The sequence below is a fragment of the Hyperolius riggenbachi genome, chromosome 12 (assembly GCF_040937935.1).
Source record: "Hyperolius riggenbachi isolate aHypRig1 chromosome 12, aHypRig1.pri, whole genome shotgun sequence".
Lineage (NCBI taxonomy): Eukaryota > Metazoa > Chordata > Amphibia > Anura > Hyperoliidae > Hyperolius > Hyperolius riggenbachi.
The window spans coordinates 210,771,358-210,792,484 of NC_090657.1; the positions used below are offsets into that span (position 1 = coordinate 210,771,358).

General features: G+C 46.1%; 1 protein-coding gene across 1 annotated transcript in view; it reads right to left on the reverse strand.

The window, feature by feature from the left end:
* The window catches only part of LOC137542391 (nicotinamide N-methyltransferase-like), a 30,703-nt gene extending 19,837 nt beyond the window's left edge, over positions 1 to 10,866 (reverse strand). The window contains exon 1 of the mRNA XM_068264268.1: positions 10,815 to 10,866. The gene's annotated coding sequence lies outside the window, so the exon portion shown is untranslated. The remainder of the gene's footprint in view (positions 1 to 10,814) is intronic.
* Between the last annotated feature and the right edge of the window lie 10,261 nt (positions 10,867 to 21,127).

Consider the following 21,127-nt stretch of genomic DNA (forward strand, 5'->3'; position numbering starts at 1 on the left):
CATCATCTGAAGCTGGTAAGCTATACTCCGCTCGCTGCTGGCTGCACTTCTCGAGGAGGGGGGTGCGCGGAAGGGGGGGCCCTAGGTGAGGGAGGGGGGGAGGCTTCCCCGCTGATCTGTGCCCTCTGCCCCCCCTTCCAAGCTGGGGGGGACTTGCATTGTGTGGGGGTATCTCTGCCACCAACCTGATTGCATTGTGTGGGGGTATCTGCAGCCAACCTGATTGCATTGTGTGGGGGTATCTGCAGCCAAACTGATTGCATTTTGTGGGGGTATCTGCAGCCAAACTGATTGCATTTTGTGGGGGTATCTGCCGTCAACCTGATTGCATTTTGTGGGGGTATCTGCCGTTAACCTGATTGCATTGTGTGGGGGTATCTGCCGTCAACCTGATTGCATTTTGTGGGGGTATCTGCCACCAACCTGATTGCATTGTGTGGGGGTATCTGCCGTCAACCTGATTGCATTTTGTGGGGGTATCTGCTGCAATTTGACTACTTGATGAATTATCATGAGGCATGTAACTACTTGAATATACAATGTATCTGGTCGGACCTAATCTCTGTGAATAACGCCGCTACTTATTTTGTGTTTTGTATTTTTTTTTTTTAAGTCTGCCCATGACTCATCATGACCACGCCGATGTTCCAGTGCATGGTGACACCCATTTAGTTTCGCATTTAGACATATCCCTATTGGAGACTGTCCTCAGAATTGCTCACAATCTATTCCCTACCATAAAGTCATGCAAAATTTCTAGAGTACATGTGTATGTGAGCCCAAAATGGGGGGGGGGGGGGGGGGGGAGGGAGGAGGAGGAGAGGGGGGTGGGCCCCTGGCTGAAACTTCCTCGGTGGGCCCTTGGTGTCCCAGTCCGACCCTGTATACTGTACATACTGTAGGCAGCAGAATTCAGCACACTGCAGCTAGCGTGCCAAAAATATGAGGATCACGTTGTGCGGCGTGCTTATCGCTCCGCACCGAAAAATGGGTGGGCCATGGACTAGAATATAGGTGTGGTAACGGGTGGAGACAAATTTACATGAACCTAGCAATGGTGGGACATCAGATTAGGACAGTGGTGGCGAACCTTTTGGAGGCCGAGTGCCCAAACTGCAACCCAAAAGTCACTTACCGGTATCTATCGCAAAGTGGCAACAGCAATTTAAACTAAATACTGTACAAACGTTTTAACTCATACATGAACATTATGGAAAATCCAAGTTGAAAATAAACTGTGAAGATAAACAATATCATCCATCCTACTCCTGAAAAATGTATTCAATTTTTTAGAACCTCCCAGTTTTATTTTCTGTTTTAAAACGCTAAAAAAGTAGGTTTAATGCTATTGTCTCATATGATAAGGATTCAGCTTTTCCCATAGTCTCGCAGTTAGCAATCATGTGACCCCCAACAAGACATATTCAGCAATCATGAGGCCCCCAACAAATCAGGAGGCCCCCAACAAGACAAATTCAGCAATCATGAGGCCTCCAACAAATCATGAGGCCCCCAACAAGACAAATTCAGCAATCATGAGGCCCCCAACAAGACAAATTCAGCAATCATGAGGCCCCAAACAAATCATGAGGCCCCCAACAAGACAAATTCAGCAATCATGAGGCCCCCAACAAATCATAAGGCTCCACACAAGACACATTCAGCAGTCATGAGGCACATAAATAGACAGCATTTCACATAAATAGGCAGAATGCCCCCTTAATATGGTAGCCCCCCCAAGTTAGGTAGTGAGTGACAGGGACCCCCAGGTTAGCTAGTGAGTGACAGGCGCCTCCAGTTAGGTAGTGAGTGACAGGGACCCCGATAGTGAGTGACAGGGAGCACCTTTAGGTAGTGAGTGAGTGCCAGGGAGCCCCTTTAGGCAGTGAGTGAGTGACAGGAAGCCCCTTTAGGCAGTGAATGAGTGCCAGGGAGCCCCTTTAGGCAGTGAGTGAGTGCCAGGGAGCCCCTTTAGGCAGTGAGTGAGTGACAGGAAGCCCCTTTAGGCAGTGAGTGAGTGACAGGAAGCCCCTTTAGGCAGTGAGTGAGTGACAGGGAGCCCCTTTAGGCAGTGAGTGAGTGACAGGGAGCCCCTTTAGGGAGTTAGTGAGTGACAGGGAGGCCCTTTAGGGAGTGAGTGAGTGACAGGGAGGCCCTTTAGGGAGTGAGTGACAGGGAGGCCCTTTAGGGAGTGAGTGAGTGCCAGGGAGCCCCTTTAGGAAGTGAGTGAGTGCCAGGGAGCCCCTTTAGGAAGTGAGTGCGTGCCAGGGAGCCCCTTTAGGGAGTGAGTGCGTGCCAGGGAGCCCCTTTAGGGAGTGAGTGCGTGCCAGGGAGCCCCTTTAGGGAGTGGGTGCGTGCCAGGGAGCCCCTTAAGGGAGTGGGTGCGTGCCAGGGAGCCCCTTTAGGGAGTGGGTGCGTGCCAGGGAGCCCCTTTAGGGAGTGGGTGCGTGCCAGGGAGCCCCTTTAGGGAGTGGGTGCATGCCAGGGAGCCCCTTTAGAGAGTGGGTGCGTGCCAGGGAGCCCCTTTAGGGAGTGAGTGCGTGCCAGGGAGCCCCTTTAGGGAGTGGGTGCGTGCCAGGGAGCCCCTTTAGGGAGTGAGTGAGTGACAGGGAGCCCCTTTAGGCAGTGAGTGACAGGGAGCCCCTTTAGGGAGTGAGTGCGTGCCAGGGAGCCCCTTTAGGGAGTGAGTGCGTGCCAGGGAGCCCCTTTAGGGAGTGGGTGCGTGCCAGGGAGCCCCTTTAGGGAGTGGGTGCGTGCCAGGGAGCCCCTTTAGGGAGTGGGTGCGTGCCAGGGAGCCCCTTTAGGGAGTGGGTGCATGCCAGGGAGCCCCTTTAGAGAGTGGGTGCGTGCCAGGGAGCCCCTTTAGGGAGTGAGTGCGTGCCAGGGAGCCCCTTTAGGGAGTGGGTGCGTGCCAGGGAGCCCCTTTAGGGAGTGAGTGAGTGAGTGACAGGGAGCCCCTTTAGGCAGTGAGTGACAGGGAGCCCCTTTAGGGAGTGAGTGCGTGCCAGGGAGCCCCTTTAGGGAGTGAGTGCGTGCCAGGGAGCCCCTTTAGGGAGTGGGTGCGTGCCAGGGAGCCCCTTTAGGGAGTGGGTGCGTGCCAGGGAGCCCCTTTAGGGAGTGGGTGCATGCCAGGGAGCCCCTTTAGGGAGAGGGTGCGTGCCAGGGAGCCCCTTTAGGGAGTGAGTGCGTGCCAGGGAGCCCCTTTAGGGAGTAGGTGCGTGCCAGGGAGCCCCTTTAGGGAGTGAGTGAGTGACAGGGAGCCCCTTTAGGGAGTGAGTGACAGGGAGCCCCTTTAGGGAGTGAGTGCGTGCCAGGGAGCCCCTTTAGGGAGTGAGTGCGTGCCAGTGAGCCCCTTTAGGGAGTGGGTGCGTGCCAGGGAGCCCCTTTAGGGAGTGGGTGCGTGCCAGGGAGCCCCTTTAGGGAGTGAGTGAGTGACAGGGAGCCCCTTTAGGGAGTGAGTGAGTGAGTGAGTGCCAGGGAGCCCCTTTAGGGAGTGAGTGCGTGCCAGGGAGCCCCTTTAGGGAGTGAGTGAGTGCCAGGGAGCCCCTTTAGGGAGTGAGTGAGTGCCAGGGGAGCCCCTTTAGGGAGTGAGTGAGTGACAGGGAGCCCCTTTAGGGAGTGAGTGAGTGACAGGTAGCCCCTTTAGGAAGTGAGTGAGTGACAGGGAGCCCCTTTAGGGAGTGAGTGAGTGACAGGGAGCCCCTTTAGGGAGTGAGTGAGTGACAGGGAGCCCCTTTAGGCAGTGAGTGAGTGACAGGGAGCCCCTTTAGGGAGTGAGTGCGTGCCAGGGAGCCCCTTTAGGGAGTGAGTGAGTGACAGGGAGCCCCTTTAGGGAGTGAGTGAGTGACAGGGAGCCCCTTTAGGGAGTGAGTGAGTGACAGGGAGCCCCTTTAGGCAGTGAGTGAGTGACAGGGAGCCCCTTTAGGGAGTGAGTGCGTGCCAGGGAGCCCCTTTAGGGAGTGAGTGCGTGCCAGGGAGCCCCTTTGGTGAGTGAGTGAGTGACAGGGAGGCCCCCCCTCTAGCCGCCGCCGCCGCCGCCGCTCCCCCCCTACCTCTCAGCAGACCTCAGGATCAGCGGCGACCCGACCAGATGTACGAGCGGGCGCTGGACGCACCCGCTCGATATGCGGAAGTGATGTCACTTCCGCATATCAGTGCGGGTGCTGGGTCCTAGCGCCCGCACGATTGGTCGCCGGCTCGCCGCCTGATCCTGAGGTCTGAGACTGTCAGTGATGCGGCGGCTGGAGGGAGCCGCTGAGTCTTGACAGAGGGGGCGACCGGGCGGAGATCCGTGGCACCCCAGGAAAGATTGGGGGCACGTGCCCCCCTAAAACAGGGCTAGCGACGCCCCTGAACCTTCATCTACACTTTTGAACCAATGTATAAACTTAGTGGGGGACATTTATCAAGAGTGTCTGAGACAAAATATTAGTAGGTTTTTAGAAATCCATGCAGAACTGTCTCAGACAGCCTAAGAAATCTCTAAATAGTGCAGATTCCTTCTAAAACTGTTGTAGAATAGGAGGAGCTAGGAAGGTCTCTCAGACAGTGCAGTGTGTGAGGGGAATTCCTGTCGCTGAGGTAACCAACACACCTGCTGTATTGATAGCAGCAGGCTCTGAGGAGGAATTCAGCAGGGGGGAGGAGCACATCACAAATCACTCTGCACTCTGCAATCATGTCTAGCCAGCAGTTCTACATCTGTAGAACTGCTATCAAGCACTTCTTAATCTGCGCCAGTTTAGGGATGGATTTGCCCTTTTCTTAACTGTAGTGCAGCTCTAGAAATCTACGCTAAATTGTCACTATTACCTAGGATTTAAGAAGGTTCTTATTATCATGCAGAACTGTTCTCCCTGCTGGTTAGAACAGATTAAGAAGAAAAAACTGTCGGTAATGCGTTGATAAATCTCCCCCAGTGTCTCTTTTTAGCCTTTCGTTGTGCAATTGGAAGCCACCCATTAATTCCGTGATGAGAAGATCATTTAAACTGTGACCACGAGAGCAGAAGTGTATGGGTACTGGGAGATCAGCATATTCATTTTTGTTTTTCCTGTTAATGGCGAACCTGTGATGGTTCATACGCTCACGTAGTGTCTGTCTTGTTTCTCCCACATAAATTCCTTTGGGGCCATTTGCAATTGCACACATGAGTCTATATACCACATTAGAAGAATCACAGGAAAAAGTGCCTTGTACTTTGTATTCCTGCTGTTTACCCGGTATTGATATGCTGTCTGTGGAATAGATGTGTGCAATAAATTCTACTATTCTACTATTTGCTTTAGCCTATAGCAAACATTGTATGTAGCCTCACCAAGTTACTGTATGTTTGAATGAGTTACGATGTCTCTTTATCACACTGAGTCTGTGGAATGTGATGTTCAAGCAGACAAGTGGTCTTATCTTTTTTAGTCATAAATTAACTAGCATCCCTGTGGGACCTTCTTGATGTTGTGATTAGGCATCCAATTACTTTAATTGCAGAATAATGTATCTCCTTTTCAATGTCCAGTGTATATAAGCTGTGTTCTAAATTTTGTCAGTATACAGAAATTAGTCTGATGAAGGCTTCATAGCCAAAACGTACTCCTTTTCTTCTAAGTTCGCCAATAAATGGTATCATCCTGATTCAAATCTTCTTGCTTTTATCAAAGTTATAACAAAGTTATCACACGCTATCAAAGTTCTCACAAAGTTATTACACGCTATCAAAGTTATCACACGCTATCAAAGTTATCACAAAGTTATCATACGCTATCAAAGTTATCACACGCTATCAAAGTTATTACAAAGTTATCACATGCTATCAAAGTTATCACAAAGTTATTACACGCTATCAAAGTTATCACAAAGTTATCATACGCTATCAAAGTTATCACACGCTATCAAAGTTATTACAAAGTTATCACATGCTATCAAAGTTATCACAAAGTTATTACACGCTATCAAAGTTATCACAAAGTTATTACACGCTATCAAAGTTATCACAAATGTATTACACGCTATCAAAGTTATCACACACTATCAAAGCAAGAAGTTTTAAATCAGGATGATACCATTGAAGTTATCACAAAGTTATAACACGCTATCAAAGTTTTCAGAAAGTTATCACACGCACACTATCAAAGTTAACACGCCTTATCCGAGTAGCATAGCGAGTGCTACGAACCCGCAGGGGCTCAGGGCAGGACGAGTGCCATTGCGAATTAGCAGGCATAAGTTCATAGCGCTCGCTAAACTACTCTGATAAGGGGCTTGATTCACTAAACCGTGACAACTGATATTACGGTCGCGCTAGTTAAAACGTGCGCAACGTTTTTCGCGTGCAAAGCGAATTTCGTGCAAAAATTCACATTTGCGTGCAAAAATGCGCGTTAGTGAGTGAAGGGCTTAATTCACTAAACCATGATAACTCATATCACGGGCGTTTTCGCCCGCGCATTTTTGCAGATTTTTGTGTGAAAACAGTTGCGTTTTTGAACGAAAATTCGCAATTGCTTGCGAAAACATGAAAACGCACGTGACAACGGCCGTGATATCAGTTATCACAGTTTTGTGAATAAAGCCTGAAAAACGTTACATGCATTTTAATGCGCGCAAAACGCTAGCGCGACCGTGACATCAGTTATCACGGTTTAGTGAATCAAGCCCAAGGCATGTTAACTTTGATAGCGTGTGATAACTTTGTGATAACTTTGATGGCGTGTGATAACTTTGTGATAACTTTGATGGCGTGTGATAACTTTGTGATAACTTTGTGATAACTTTGATGGCGTGTGATAACTTTGTGATAACTTTAATGGCGTGTGATAACTTTGTGATAACTTTGATGGCGTGTGATAACTTTGTGATAACTTTGATGGCGTGTGATAACTTTGTGATAACTTTAATGGCGTGTGATAACTTTGTGATAACTTTGATGGCGTGTGATAACTTTGTGATAACTTTGATGGCGTGTGATAACTTTGTGATAACTTTGTGATAACTTTGATGGCGTGTGATAACTTTGTGATAACTTTGTGATAACTTTGATGGCGTGTGATAACTTTGTGATAACTTTGTGATAACTTTGATGGCGTGTGATAACTTTGTGATAACTTTGTGATAACTTTGATGGCGTGTGATAACTTTGTGATAACTTTAATGGCGTGTGATAACTTTGTGATAACTTTGATGGCGTGTGATAACTTTGTGATAACTTTGATGGCGTGTGATAACTTTGTGATAACTTTAATGGCGTGTGATAACTTTGTGATAACTTTGATGGCGTGTGATAACTTTGTGATAACTTTGATGGCGTGTGATAACTTTGTGATAACTTTAATGGCGTGTGATAACTTTGTGATAACTTTGATGGCGTGTGATAACTTTGTGATAACTTTGATGGCGTGTGATAACTTTGTGATAACTTTAATGGCGTGTGATAACTTTGTGATAACTTTGATGGCGTGTGATAACTTTGTGATAACTTTGATGGCGTGTGATAACTTTGTGATAACTTTGATGGCGTGTGATAACTTTGTGATAACTTTGATGGCGTGTGATAACTTTGTGATAACTTTGATAGCGTGTGATAACTTTGATAACGTGTGATTTCACAGTTTAGTGAATCAAGCCCATGGTGTACAGAAAACGCATCGAGAAAACCGACAGACGAGTAACCTCCCGGCCTCAGCTTATTACACTCACTCTGTCCATCTCTGATGGAGCAGAACTGGCTCTGCAGACTTCTCCAGCATCACTACAGTACACAGTACTCTTGTGGAGATTGGAGAGAAGTTGGGGGCTGTGCGCTGTACACAAGAGCCTGCTGCACACTGAAAAAGGACTGACTACAAAACTTTGTCTACAAAACTTTGTATGGTTCGTTACCAGTGGCTGAGCAGATGCAGTCATTAGAACAATTGTGTGGAGAGCACAAAGCTTTTTCTCTCCATGCTCAGACTCCTCAAGCATCACTTACAGTGCACAGTACTTTTGGGGTTAGCGAGGCTGTGGGTAGTGGGTAGAGCAGCGCTGTACACAAGACCCTGCTGAACACTGAATAGGGACTGTCTACAAATCTTTTTGGGCTCGATTCACAAAAGGGTGCTAACTCGGTTAGCACACCTAAAAGCTTCGGGGCATGCATGCTTAGTTTTTTGATTCGAGGGTGCAGGGGAGGTTAGGATTAGGCATCACAAGCGGGTGGGTCTTAGGGTTAGGCACCACCTGGGGAGTCTTAGGGTTAGGCACCACCGGGGGGGTCTTTGGGTTAGGCACCATCAGGGGAGGGTTCTGTGTGAGAGTAGGGAGCAGTTAGGTCATAATAATCACTTTTCTTAGCTATATCTAGATAGCCCATCAAATTTTGCCTATAACAGCATCCTTTTTATAAACTAAAACTAGCTTTTTTGGATACACCAGGTGCCCTTTGTAGCCGAATTTGGCATATATGGGCTACACCAGGCGCCCTTTGTGACCGAAGTTGGCATATATGGGCTACACCATGTGCCCTTTGTAGCCGAAGTTGGCATATATGGGCTACACCAACACCATGTGCCCTTTGTAGCTGAAGTTGGCATATGGGTTACACCAGGTGCCTTTTTTGTAGCCGAATTTGGTATATATGGGCTACACCAGGTGCCCTTTTTTCCAGGGGCCCTTTTCAAATAGACACCCTTTTGTAAATCAAGCCCTTTGTCTGCAAAACTTTGTTTGATTCCTTATCTGCAGGGCCAGGCCAAGGCAGAGGCGAGAGAGGCTCCAGCCTCAGGGTGCAGTGTAGGAGGGGCACACAACTCACTCAGCTATCATTCCCCTATTGTGTTTGAAGCAGAGAGAAATAAGAAAAGGGCAGTGATTGCAAACCAGATAACTAGAGATCAAGGTGTTGGGGGGCCCTGGGGCGCCTCTTAATCTAATAGCAATCAGTGTGTGACGGCTGGGGTGGGAAGGATGGAGGGGTGCACTTTGGTGTCTCAGCCTTGGGTGCTGGAGGACCTTGTCCCGCCTCTGAGTGGCTGAGAAGAAGCAGTCATCAGAACAATTGTGCAGAGACCAGAAAGTGTTTTTTCTCTGTGCCCTTAGTTGTTAGTCTCTCAGGACAGGGATAAAAAACTACTCCCCCATATGGGGCCCCCTTTGGCTTCTGGGCCCCCCTGCGGATGAATCCCTTGCAGGGTCTATTGTTATGCCCCTGGTCCTTAGGATGAACAAAATTCCAGAGGAATTGTTTGAGTCCTTTTACCTCTGTACAGTAGAGAGTGCCTTGGTCTACTGTCTCTGTATGTGGTTTTACTGCTGTAGAGTAGAGTGTTCTGGTCGCCTGTCTCCAAACTGTCGCCCCAGCGAACACATCCGATCACTACAGATCCGATCACTACAGATGCACAGGCTGGGGCTTACTGGGGATAACAGCCACATGCTCAGCTAGTAATAAAATACGGGGTATTATTTTAACCGGGAAAGGTCAAATAATTCATTTTTAGGTGTTTTATAACTGTGGGACGTGTCATGTGAAAATTAGGAAGGGAGAAAAATGAAAAAAAAGTGTATTTTCTGCATTTACGCCCAATTTTTCCACATAAAATGACTATAAAATTAAATAGTTCAGGGAAAAGATATATAACCAAAAGAAAGCCTAGGTCGTACTGAAAAAAAACAATGTACAGTATACATCACTAAGGTATAAGTAATTAAAAAGTTACTGCTGTATCAAAGCGACACAGCTAAAGTGTTGAAAATGTCAGGAACCTTAACCAGTCTAGCCTTTTGGACGTTTGTACTACGCTGTGCTGCTGCGGTGCTGCGAGCTCTCGTGTGTGATCGCGCATGCCCACGCGCTCCAGTGCTGCCGCCCATAGTTCCCATTCATTGATCTAAGTCTTCTTTGAGAAGCCGCATTCTTTCTAAAAAAAAAAAAAAAAAAGTTTCCCGTCCTCCCTATACTTCCTGAAAGCGAGAGCGTTCGCTTCCAGGACCAGGACTAGCTTAAAAAAAGAATTGACTGTGGCCATCTTGTGGCCAAATAGTAAAACTACATCTACATACATTTTTTTTTATTAAATAAACACATTATTACATTTAAAAATTATCTGTTTATCTCCCACACCAAAAATTACCCAAATAAAAGACCCTCGCCTCAGCCCCAGTCCTCTGTGTTGTCATGCTGGCCGCCCGTGAAGATCGCTACCCCGCCGGCGGGTCGGGTCTTCTGCGCCTGCGCGGGCATTCCTGCCCACGGGTCCACATCATATAAAGGCATGATTGGAGGTATTGGCGGGTCCGTGCAGTGCACTAATAGAAATCTATGACCTGACATGGATAACCGCTCTCAAACAGGGTGTAGATTTCAATTAGCGTCATTCGGAAGCGGTTAACAAGTTACAAGAATCGCTGCTAAAAAATAAAAAAAACAGTATTTGAAATGCCAAGAGAATGATGGGCATATTATCTTGGCGATAAAGCTAAGACAGGGAAGGCTGCGTTCTTTTTTAACTTATAAACTGTCAATTGAAGCAAACGTTTTTTGAATAAGAACTCACAGTGAACAAAGCCAGAGAGACTCTACAGCCAGTTCCAGGCAGCAACAAGGTCTGCACAGAATTCAAGGAATGTGAGTTTTTAAGCAACCTTTCCCCTACAGGCAGCCCAGGTCTGCACTGCAGATTACATACATTACCCAGTGCTCTATAGTTATTCTTAATGATATATGATAAGTACGGTTATTATTATTATATGCATTTCATAAAAAATATTATTTTAAATAAGTTATGCAGGAAAAAAAATCAAAAAGCATTTGAGGTTTTGCATTATAGAAAGGTAAATACCTGCTCCACAGAGATTGTCATGGACTGACACCCATCTCACTCCCAGTCAGCCTAACCACGCCCCCTTCGAGTCACATGAGCCTTTAGGGCAAGGATGAATGTCATATCAGTGATTATGCAGGCAGCAGGCCACTGACCAAGGTTTTGTATATACTGTATGATGTGACAATACAGGGGAAACTCGAAAAGCTAGACTTTCGTGCAAAAGTCCATTTATTTCAGTAATTCAACTTAAAGCGGACCTGAACTCCCTCTCTGCTCTAAAAGATAAGCAATAGCATAATAACCTTTAAACAAAAAACATTTCTTTGTTACAGCTAATACAAATCCTGCAATTTCCTGCTTTCATTGAAGCAGACATAGGGTTAACATTCTGCGTTTACAAATTAGTTGCTCTGCCAGGTAGCCAGCTGACACAGCTGAGGGATCAAGTTACAGCTTGTGTTTAGTCACAGATAAGGGGGAATTAGACAGGCTAAACTCTCGAAATACATACAGGGTGCATTTATCTCTGTTTTCTTTCTGTCCTGCGCAAGAGTTCAGGTCCACTTTAAAAGGTGAAACTAATATATGAAATATACACTATAAATGTTTTGACATTTTACTTAAAGGGACTCCGAGTACCTCTCATGGGCATGCCTTAAGACTCCGACCAGTACTGCAAAGTACTTAAAGATGTATACCTTTCTGTAGCTTGTGCTCTCATCTTTCATTTGATGCCTGAATCGCTCTTCACCAAATAGTTTTCATTCGATTTCAATTTAAAAATCATGGCTGCCATCCGGGTCACCCCTGTCTTCTCTGTTAGAGAAGTGCATCACTGAATGAAGCAGGAAGAGGAAGTGACACGCATGGCCATAGCAAGAGGCTCCTCTAGAGGGGTCATAGCACGACTTTATTGGAAGTCGTCTGTCTTAACTACCTGACGACCGCCCCACGACAATGGGCGTGGCCGCGGTGGCAGCCCCAGGACCAGCTAACGCCAGTTGGCGTCAAGTCCTGGGGCTCAGTTTTGCAGGAGATCGCGCGCAGGCTGCAAGCGCATCTCCTGCTCGGTGGACGGAGAGGAGCTCCGCCTTCAGTCTCCGAGCGGCGATTACGCCGTCTATTTACATGTACAGTGCTGCGATCTGCAGCAGCGATGTACTGGGGACAGCCATGTGACATGACTGTCCCCCTGGGGCACCAGAGAGTGGTCGGCTCTCATAGGCTGAAGCCTATGACAGCCGATCGCCGTGACTGGCTGGCGGGGGGTGGGCGGGATAGTAAAAAAAAAAAAAATTTATTTAATTTAAAAAAAAAATGTTTATAAAAAAACAAACAACTGAGGGGCGATCAGACCCCACCAACAGAGAGCTCTGTTGGTGAGGAGAAAAGGGGGGGTCACTAGTGTGCTGTGTTGTGTGGCCCTGCAGCTTGGCCTTAAAGTTGCAGTGGCCAATTTACTGAAAATAGCCCTGGTCTTTAGGGGGGTTTAGCACTGCAGTCTTCAAGAGGTTAAAGGCATGTCCATAAGAGGTGCTTGGAGTCCCTTTAACAATACCTGTATTACTATTACTGACACCTAAGAATATAAATATGTCATTTTATTTTCAGACAAACTAGACTTTATCTCGGTGTTATATGTTTCCAATAATTATATTTATTTTCTATGCAGCTTAAAGAAAAAAGTAAAGTATTTGTCAGTTTTCTCCTATTATAGTTTTGAAATTAGAAGTGCTACTGTAGACAAAAGTACACACATTTTATTTGGCCATTTATTCCATTCATCACAAAACATAAATGATGTTTCTGGCACAATGTATAGTGAATGATAGTGTTTGGGATGAATTAGCTGATTAGCGTCTGACACTTTGAGCCGAGAATATTGAACATTTTCACACCATTCTTATCGTCTGAGATTTTGATTTTGGGGTTTTCATAAACTGTATTTCATAATCTTCAAATTATTACAGAGGCCTGGAACCCACTACAAATCGCAAATCACTATTGCAATCGCTAGCGTTTTTAATGAGCGTCTTGTAAGCGATTTCACAAGCGTTTTTTTGGCGATTTTGTTAGCGATTTTAAAAAGTGTAAGCTTTTTGCCAGTGATTGTGTAGCAATTTGCGGTTAGCGTTTTTAATTCTGATTGGTCCTTTCAATTCATTTTAATTTTTTTTTTTACACTGCAGTAATTTAAAAACGCTAGCAAATCACTCTGTATAGCAATTCATGAGCAATTATGCCAGCGTTTATATACTTTACATTGCAGAAACGTTAGTGCTTATGCTCAAAAAATGCTGCATGTCCTGCGTTAGCGATTTTGCTAATCGCAATTAATCCAGTGGAATTTGACCCATCTATTAACATGAGAATTTAGGGAAATCGCTAGCATTTTGAATCGCTCCCTAAACGCTCAAAGAAATCGATCTAGCGGGTTGTAGCCCAAATAAAGGCTAGATATATCTTGCTCAGGGGAGGACTGGCCAGGGGGGAAAGGGGGAGATTTCCCCCCAGGCTGCCTCTCATTTAATGATTTAGGGCTGGTACAGTGCCTGCTGCATTCAGGTTTTTGTATAAGGCTATGTGAAACATTAGGCTGGCTAAGAGAAATAAAGGTGCAATTACGGAGCAATTAGAGGACGGGTAAGCTGGTAAATGTACACAGCAAGATGCAGAGCAGATGCTTGCCTGCAGGGTCCATAGAAAAAAAAACCTCTGTCTGCTTTCACACCATTATAGCTCCCAACTGTCCCTCTTCTGAAGGGAAAGTACCTTTATAGACATAAGTGTGTGTGTGGAGGGGGGGGAGGGGGTGGAGAGTCTTGGGGAATTAAGGTGGCCATACATCTGTTGTCTCGGCAATCAACCAACTGTTTTGATAATTACTATCGGATTGGGTGAAAATCGGTGCCGCCACAAGCATGCCCAATTGACGATTTGACTGATTTTGGGCGGAAAATGGTTGAATCTGAGATGCTGGGAAATCTCAGGCCGATGTGGTTGATTTGGTGCGCAGCGGTGATGACTTGCGATAATCACGAACGACAGACACAACGGAAACCCCTCGCTGTCATCCCTCCAAATGTATTATGTGACCCCCGTGCCTGTGCAGTTATACTTTACCTGTCACAAGTGTCCTTGCTGTATCTCCACATGGGCGCCCCACGTGACTACCAGCATGTAGCACGTGGGGTGCGTGTCTGACGTCATTTGGGCTGGGGCTGCCATGAAAATGGGCCTCTAGTTTGTGTTTTCCCCCCAGGCTGAAAGGTCCCAGTCCTCCCCTGATTCTTGCTTTGCATCTGATGAGTCTATTTCACATATTTGTTTCCTCTTTTAATTTGAATGACTGAAATAAATGAGAAGCATGAATCAAGATGTGGTTGCCACCTTGCAGTTTGATGTAGATGACATGACGTGAGAGAGCAGGTTTCAATCCCAGGCAGGGTGAGCATACATCATACATCATTTTACGGGCAGCACAGTGGCATAGTGGTAAGCGATCTTGCCTTGCAACGCTGGGTTCCCAGTTTGAACCCCAGCCAGGTCAACATCAGCAAGGAGTTTGTATGTTCTCTACGTGGGTTTCCCCTGGGCACTCTGGTTTTCTCCCACATTCCAAAAACATTCAGATAAGTTAATTGGCTTCCACCTAAAAAAAAAATTGGCCCTAGACTATGATACATACACTACATCATACATACACAGACATGTGACTATGGTAGGGACTAGATTGTGAGCCCCTCTGAGGGACAGTTAGTGACAAGACAATATAATCTGTATAGCGCTGCGTAATATGTCGGCGCTATATACATACATAAATAAATAAATAATTAGAAGCAGCATGAATTGACATTTTTCCGGCATCAATCTGTGACATCAGTGGTGGGTGGCAGGCAGGGGTCGAGTCCTGCGTGAACGCGGGGGGCGGCGTCCACTTACTTTTTTTGGACAGTGGACGCTTTCCTCCCTAGCACCCTGGAGGGGAGCAGCGCAGCAGAGAGGAGCATTGTGCGCAGCGTGGGGAAGGGCGGACGTTTCCCCCCCCCCTTCCCCCACCTTGGGGCTCCTCTCCCTGCCTCTCCCCTCCATAAAGATTGCGGTGGCAGCGGTGGGTGGCGGCGGTGACTGGCAGCGGCATCAGTGGGCGGGACTTACCGCCTCCAGTGTTCCGGGTTGACGCTGTGCGTGCCGCTGCTCTGGTCTACACTAGACCAGACTAGCTGCACGAACAGCGTCCACTTGCCTGAACACTGGAGGAGGTAAGTCCCGCCCACTGATGCCGCTGCCAGTCACCGCCGCCAGCCACTGCCGCCGCAATCTTTATGGAGGGGAGAGCCAGGGAGAGGAGCCCCAAGGTGAGGGAAGGGGGGGAACGTCCGCCCTTCCCCACGCTGCACACAATGCTCCTCTCCACTGCGCTGCTCCCCTCCAGCTGGGGGGACACCTATACACCTGGCTACATATAATGGGGACACCTTTACACCTGGCTACATATACTGGGGGCACTATACACCTGGCTACATATACTGGGCACATATACCCCTGCCTACATATACTGGGCACATATACACCTGGCTACATATACTGGAGCCACTATACACCTGGCTACATATACTGGGCACATATATACCTGGCTACATATACTGGGCACATATACACCTGGCTACATATACTGGGGACACCTATACACCTGGCTACATATACTGGGCACATATACACCTGGCTACATATACTGGGCACATATACACCTGGCTACATATACTGGGGACACCTATACACCTGGCTACATATACTGGGCACATATACACCTGGCTACATATACTGTGCACATATACACCTGGCTACATATACTGGGGACACCTATACACCTGGCTACATATACTGTGCACATATACACCTGGCTACATATACTGGGGACACCTATACACCTGGATACATATAACATATACTGGGGCACCTATACACCTGGCTACATATACTGGGGACACCTACACACCTGGCTACATATACTGCGGACACCTATACATCTGGCTATACTGGGGACACCTATACACCTGGATACATATACTGGGGGCACCTATACACCTGGCTATACTGGGGGCACCTATACACCTGGCTATACTGGGGACACCTGAACACCTGGTTACATATACTGGGGACACCTGGCTATACTGGGGACACCTATAGACCTAGCTACCTATTCTGGGGACATCTATACACTTGGCCACCTATTCTGGGAACATCTATACACCTGACCACCTATTCTAAGGACATCTATACACCTGGCTACCTATTCTGGTGACATCTCTACATCTGGCCACCTATTCTGGGGACAACTATACACATGGCTACTTACACTGGGGACACCTATAGACCTGGCTAGCTATACTGGGGGTACCTATTTTGGGAGAATTGCTGTCAGATCTGTATTTTTGGGGAACCGCTGATGCCAGATTACGTGTATTTTGGGGAACCGCTGCCAGATTGTGTATGTTGGGGGACCACTACTGCCAGATTACATGTATTTTGGGTGTTACGTGCATTTTGGGTGATCCACTACCAGGTTTCACGTATTTGGGGGAACTGCTTCCAGATTATGTGTATGTTGGGGGAACTGCTGCTGCCAGCTATTTTGGGGGAACCACTGCCATATTATCTGTATTTTGGAGAAACCTCTGCCAGATTATGTGTATTTTTGGTGAAATGCTGTCAGATTACATCTACTTTTTGGGGATACACTACGACAGAGCTCAAACTTCCCCTGGCAGACCTTTTATACCACTGCTAAGGCCATGTATATTTGGCCTCACCCATGACCACTCCCATGCTTAACCACGCCCATTTTTGGGCGCCCCGCGCTACGTGCAGTGCAGAGGTTTTTAGGGTGAGTCCACTCACTTCTTTTTCCAGGACTAGACCCCTGGTGGCAGGTAGTTGTTAGTGGCCAACCTCTTGTTCATTGTTAAAGAAGTGAGACAACTGGCATCACCTACCAATAGTTGTTATCAATAGTGATGGACGAACACCGCAATTGAGTGAACATTTCTGCAGAACTTAAGTTTAGAACTGGTAGTTAGCAGCGGACCCCATTGAACTTAATGGCAGTGGAACTTCAGGACTAAAACCTTCAGGAATATTTGCAGCCATTATTTCTTTTAAAAAAGGTGTCCAAACTGTCGAAAAACCCAGGCAGTGGGATGGCAGAGGGGGATCAATGGGTAAATGTTTTCCCCAAAATAAGTATTTGCAGGATTCTAGATGTTGCAAATGAAGTTCTTTAGAATGGCTCCTGTATTTACCTGCCTAAATAATTTTAGTTACCACCACTGTAGCAGAGGCCTGCCATTTGTGGCAATTACCTACACAAAACATGTACATTATTACATATTACAAACTAGCTGGTCGCCCGGCGTTGCCCGGGTATGTAATTGGCTAGTGTTAGCTCTGCCCACTTTTTCTAATCCTAACACACAATTACTCAATGATGACCTAGTTTGTGAGCTTTGCGGTCTTTGGCATCAATAATTGGCATTGAAATGAAATAAATCTAACTGGCTGTGGCTCCACTCCTTTGAATATCAATAGGTGAATTTTGATTAGCTTTTGTAGGCTCCACCCACTTTTCTGAATATTAATCCCAGTCACCCAGTGACCAACTGTGCAAAGTTTAAGAACCCTGCCATTGACAGACAGTGTAAGAATGGCTGCAGTTTATATTCTGGCAGTGAAATTTGTATTTTTCTCCACCCACTGATGTCCTAATGTTTTCAGGGTATGTATTTGGCTGCTGTTGGCTGTGGTCACTTTTTCTAACCCTAACACACAATTGTCAATAGTCATTGACCAAGTTTGTGAGATTTGTGGTCTTTGGCATGAATAATTTTCATTGAAATGAAACACATCTGATTCGCTGTTTGTGGCCCCACCCCTTTTCTAAATATTTAACCCCAGTCACCCAATGATCAACTGTACCAGGTTTGAGGCTTGTGCCATTAACAGTGCAAAAATGGCAGCAATTAAATATTTGCCTTGAAAATCAATAGGTGAATTGTGATTGGTTTTTGTAGGCTCCACCCACTTTTCTGAATATTAATCCCAGTCACCCAGTGACCAACTGTGCAAAGTTTTAGAACCCTACAATTAATAGTGTAAGAATGGCTGCAGTTTACATTTTCCCAGTGAAATTTGTGTTTGTCTCCGCCTACTGAAGACTCGGCATTGCCCAGGTATGTATTTGGCTGGTGTTGGCTCTGCCCACTTTTTCTAACCCTAACACAAAATTACTTAATGACCAAGTTTGTGAGCTTTGCGGTCTTTGGCATCAATAATTTGCATTGAAATAAAAGAAATCTGATTGGCTGTGGCTCCACCCCTTTTCTGAATTTGAACCCCAATCACCCAATGGCCAACTGTACCAGGTACAGGTGATTAACAGTGCAAGAATGGCATCAATTAAATATTCCCCTTAAAGATTAATAGGTGGGTTTTGATTGGCTTTTGTAGGCTCCACCCACTTTTCTGAATATTAATCTCAGTCACCCAGTGACCAACTGTGCAAAGTTTGAGAACCCTACCATTAATAGTGTAAGAATTGCTGCAGTTTACATTTTCTCAGTGAAATTTGTATTTGTCTCCGCCTACTGATGACCCAGCATTGCCCGATTATGTATTTGGCTGGTGTTGGCTGCGCCCACTTTTCCTAACCCTAACACCCATTTACTCAATTACTCAATGACCAAGTTTGTGGGCTTTGCGGTCTTTGGCATCAATAACCTGCATTAAAATGAAACAAATCAGATTGGCTGTTTGGGGCTCCACCCCCTTATATAAATTTAAACCCCAGTCACAATGGCAATGATCAACTGTACCAGGTTTGAGGCTTGTGCCATTAACAGTGCAAGAATGGCAGCAATGAAATATTCCCTGAAAAATCAATAGGTAATTTTTGATTGTCTTTTGTAGGCTCCACCCACTTTTCTGAATATTAACCCCAGTCACCCAGTAACCAACTGTGCAAAGTTTGAGAACCCTACCATTAAAGTGTAAGAATGGCTGCTGTTTACATTTCCCCAGTAAAATTTGTATTTGTCTCCGCCCACTTATGACCCTGCGTTGCCCGCTTATGTATTTGGCTGGTGTTGGCTGTGCCCACTTTCCTAACCCTAACACACAATTAATCAATTACTCAATTACCAAGTTTGTGAGCTTTGCGGTGTTTGGCAACAATAATTTTGCATTGGAATGAAACAAATCTGATTGGCTATTTGTGGCTCCACACCCTTTCTGAAATTGAACCCCAGTCACCCAATGATCAACTGTACCAGGTTTGAGGCTTGTGCCATTAACAGTGCAAGAATGGCAGAAATGTAAATATTTCCCTTGAAAATCAATAGGTGAATTTTGATTGGCTTTTATAGGCTCCAACCACTTTTCTGAATAATAATCTTAGTCACCCAACGACCAACTGTGCAAAGTTTGAGAACCCTACCATTAACAGTGTAACAAAAACAAAAGTTTGCTTTCTTAAAACAGAAAGAATTTGCGATAATTCAGGTTAGAGTGAGCTTGAGATGTCTCCCAGTGCATCACTGCTGAATATATGCTAATTAACCATTATTACCCTTAGAAGCTAAACACACCTCCAGAACTGCTGGAATGCAATGATGTATCAGTTTGTTAATTTGTACAGAGCCATAATAATTCAACATGCATACAGACTGTTTTGGATTGTTTGATCCTCATCAATGCATGGCATGGATTAATTTGGCTCTATGCAGTAGGGCTTGTAACACTGAGAGGTACAGACTAACCAGCAAGCTCATGGTGACCCAGAACTCATTGGAGTGTGTAAGGGACTACAATGGTCCTAAAAGCCCCCTTACTAAGATATTAAGAAAAACGAAAGTTTGCTTTCTTAAAACAGAAATAATTTGTTCACAGAGGCGCTATTCGTGACCTTGAGACTATACTGTGTACTCCTATCTGTTTATTGCCTGAGGAAGCGGGGACATACCCGTGAAACGCGTTGCACTGTTTGTTTTGGAGTATATTAATAAACCTGTTGTCATAAAACTGACGGTATCTTGTCTGCTTCGGGAAGGCGAGTCCACCACCACCTCCTGAGGGATTTTAAGCCTTTTAGAACCTTTTATCCTGCTGGCGCCTCTGTTCACTCTTACAGGAAGTATTTGTAGTTTTTAAATTTTACATTTTTCAAATGAAATTGTAAATTGTTATTTGCATCCACTGTAGCAGAAGTCTGAAATATTTGGCGTTTACCTGCCTAAATAATTGTAGTTGCACCCACTGTAGCAGAGGCCTGTGGCAAACAATGGAGAAGTGAGACAAAAACGTGATGTCATTGACTCTTGATTTTTTTTTTTTTTATGACAGTGAAGTCAAATAATCTGTATATTTTAATACGTAGTATGACAGGCTGTAGACTGTAACAGCGATGCAACCATACACTATACTACATAGAAGGTGCACTATAAGCTACACACAAAAGTAACAAATAACATAACAGCAGGATAAGTCCTGATAAGGACTTTTGGGGTCATGATTAGTCCTAAAAAGGACTTTTAGGAGCAGAACACCTATGAAAGCAGATACACAGCACTGGACACCACAGAACTTCTATCTGTCCCTTAATTTGCAGCACTGACTTCAGACAGGCTGTACAATGGCTGCCAGGGTTGCTTCTTTTATAGGAGTGGGAGAGGAGGGGTGGCCGTGTGTTAAACAATGTCTGTTTGGCACTTAAAGTAATCTTGTAAGGGGAAAAATGCCCCTAGGGGATACTTACATTGGGAAGGGAAACCTGTAGATCCTAATGATGCTTCTCCTATCCTCTTCAACTTTTGGGACTCAGCGCTAGCAGCCCCTGAACAGTGTGTGGCAATATTTACTAATCTGCGCTCCTGCCCAGGGCTTACCCCTCCCAAGGTAAGTTCCTTATAAGAGCACGTTTTTCCTTACTTGTTTACTTTAACCACTTGACGACCACAGTGTTACCCCCCCCCCCCCCCCCCCCCAACAACCAGGCTCATTTTTGCAGCACTGGGCTGTGCAGGCTTTTCAGCTTCCTGCACAGCCCAGCAATGGAGCCCAGCGATCGGACTCGCCTCCTTTATTTGTCCCTAAGGGGACATGCTGCCTGAGGTGTCCGATCGCTGTGGCCGTTTTTTTTTCTCCTCAGCCTCTATGAGGCTTTCTCTCTTTCCCTCCCTCCTCCCCTCCATAATCTTTATGGAACAGGATGGTGATCCGTCCTGTTCCGCCTCTCATAGGCATCAGCCTATGAGAGGATGGTGATCCCCAGCCAA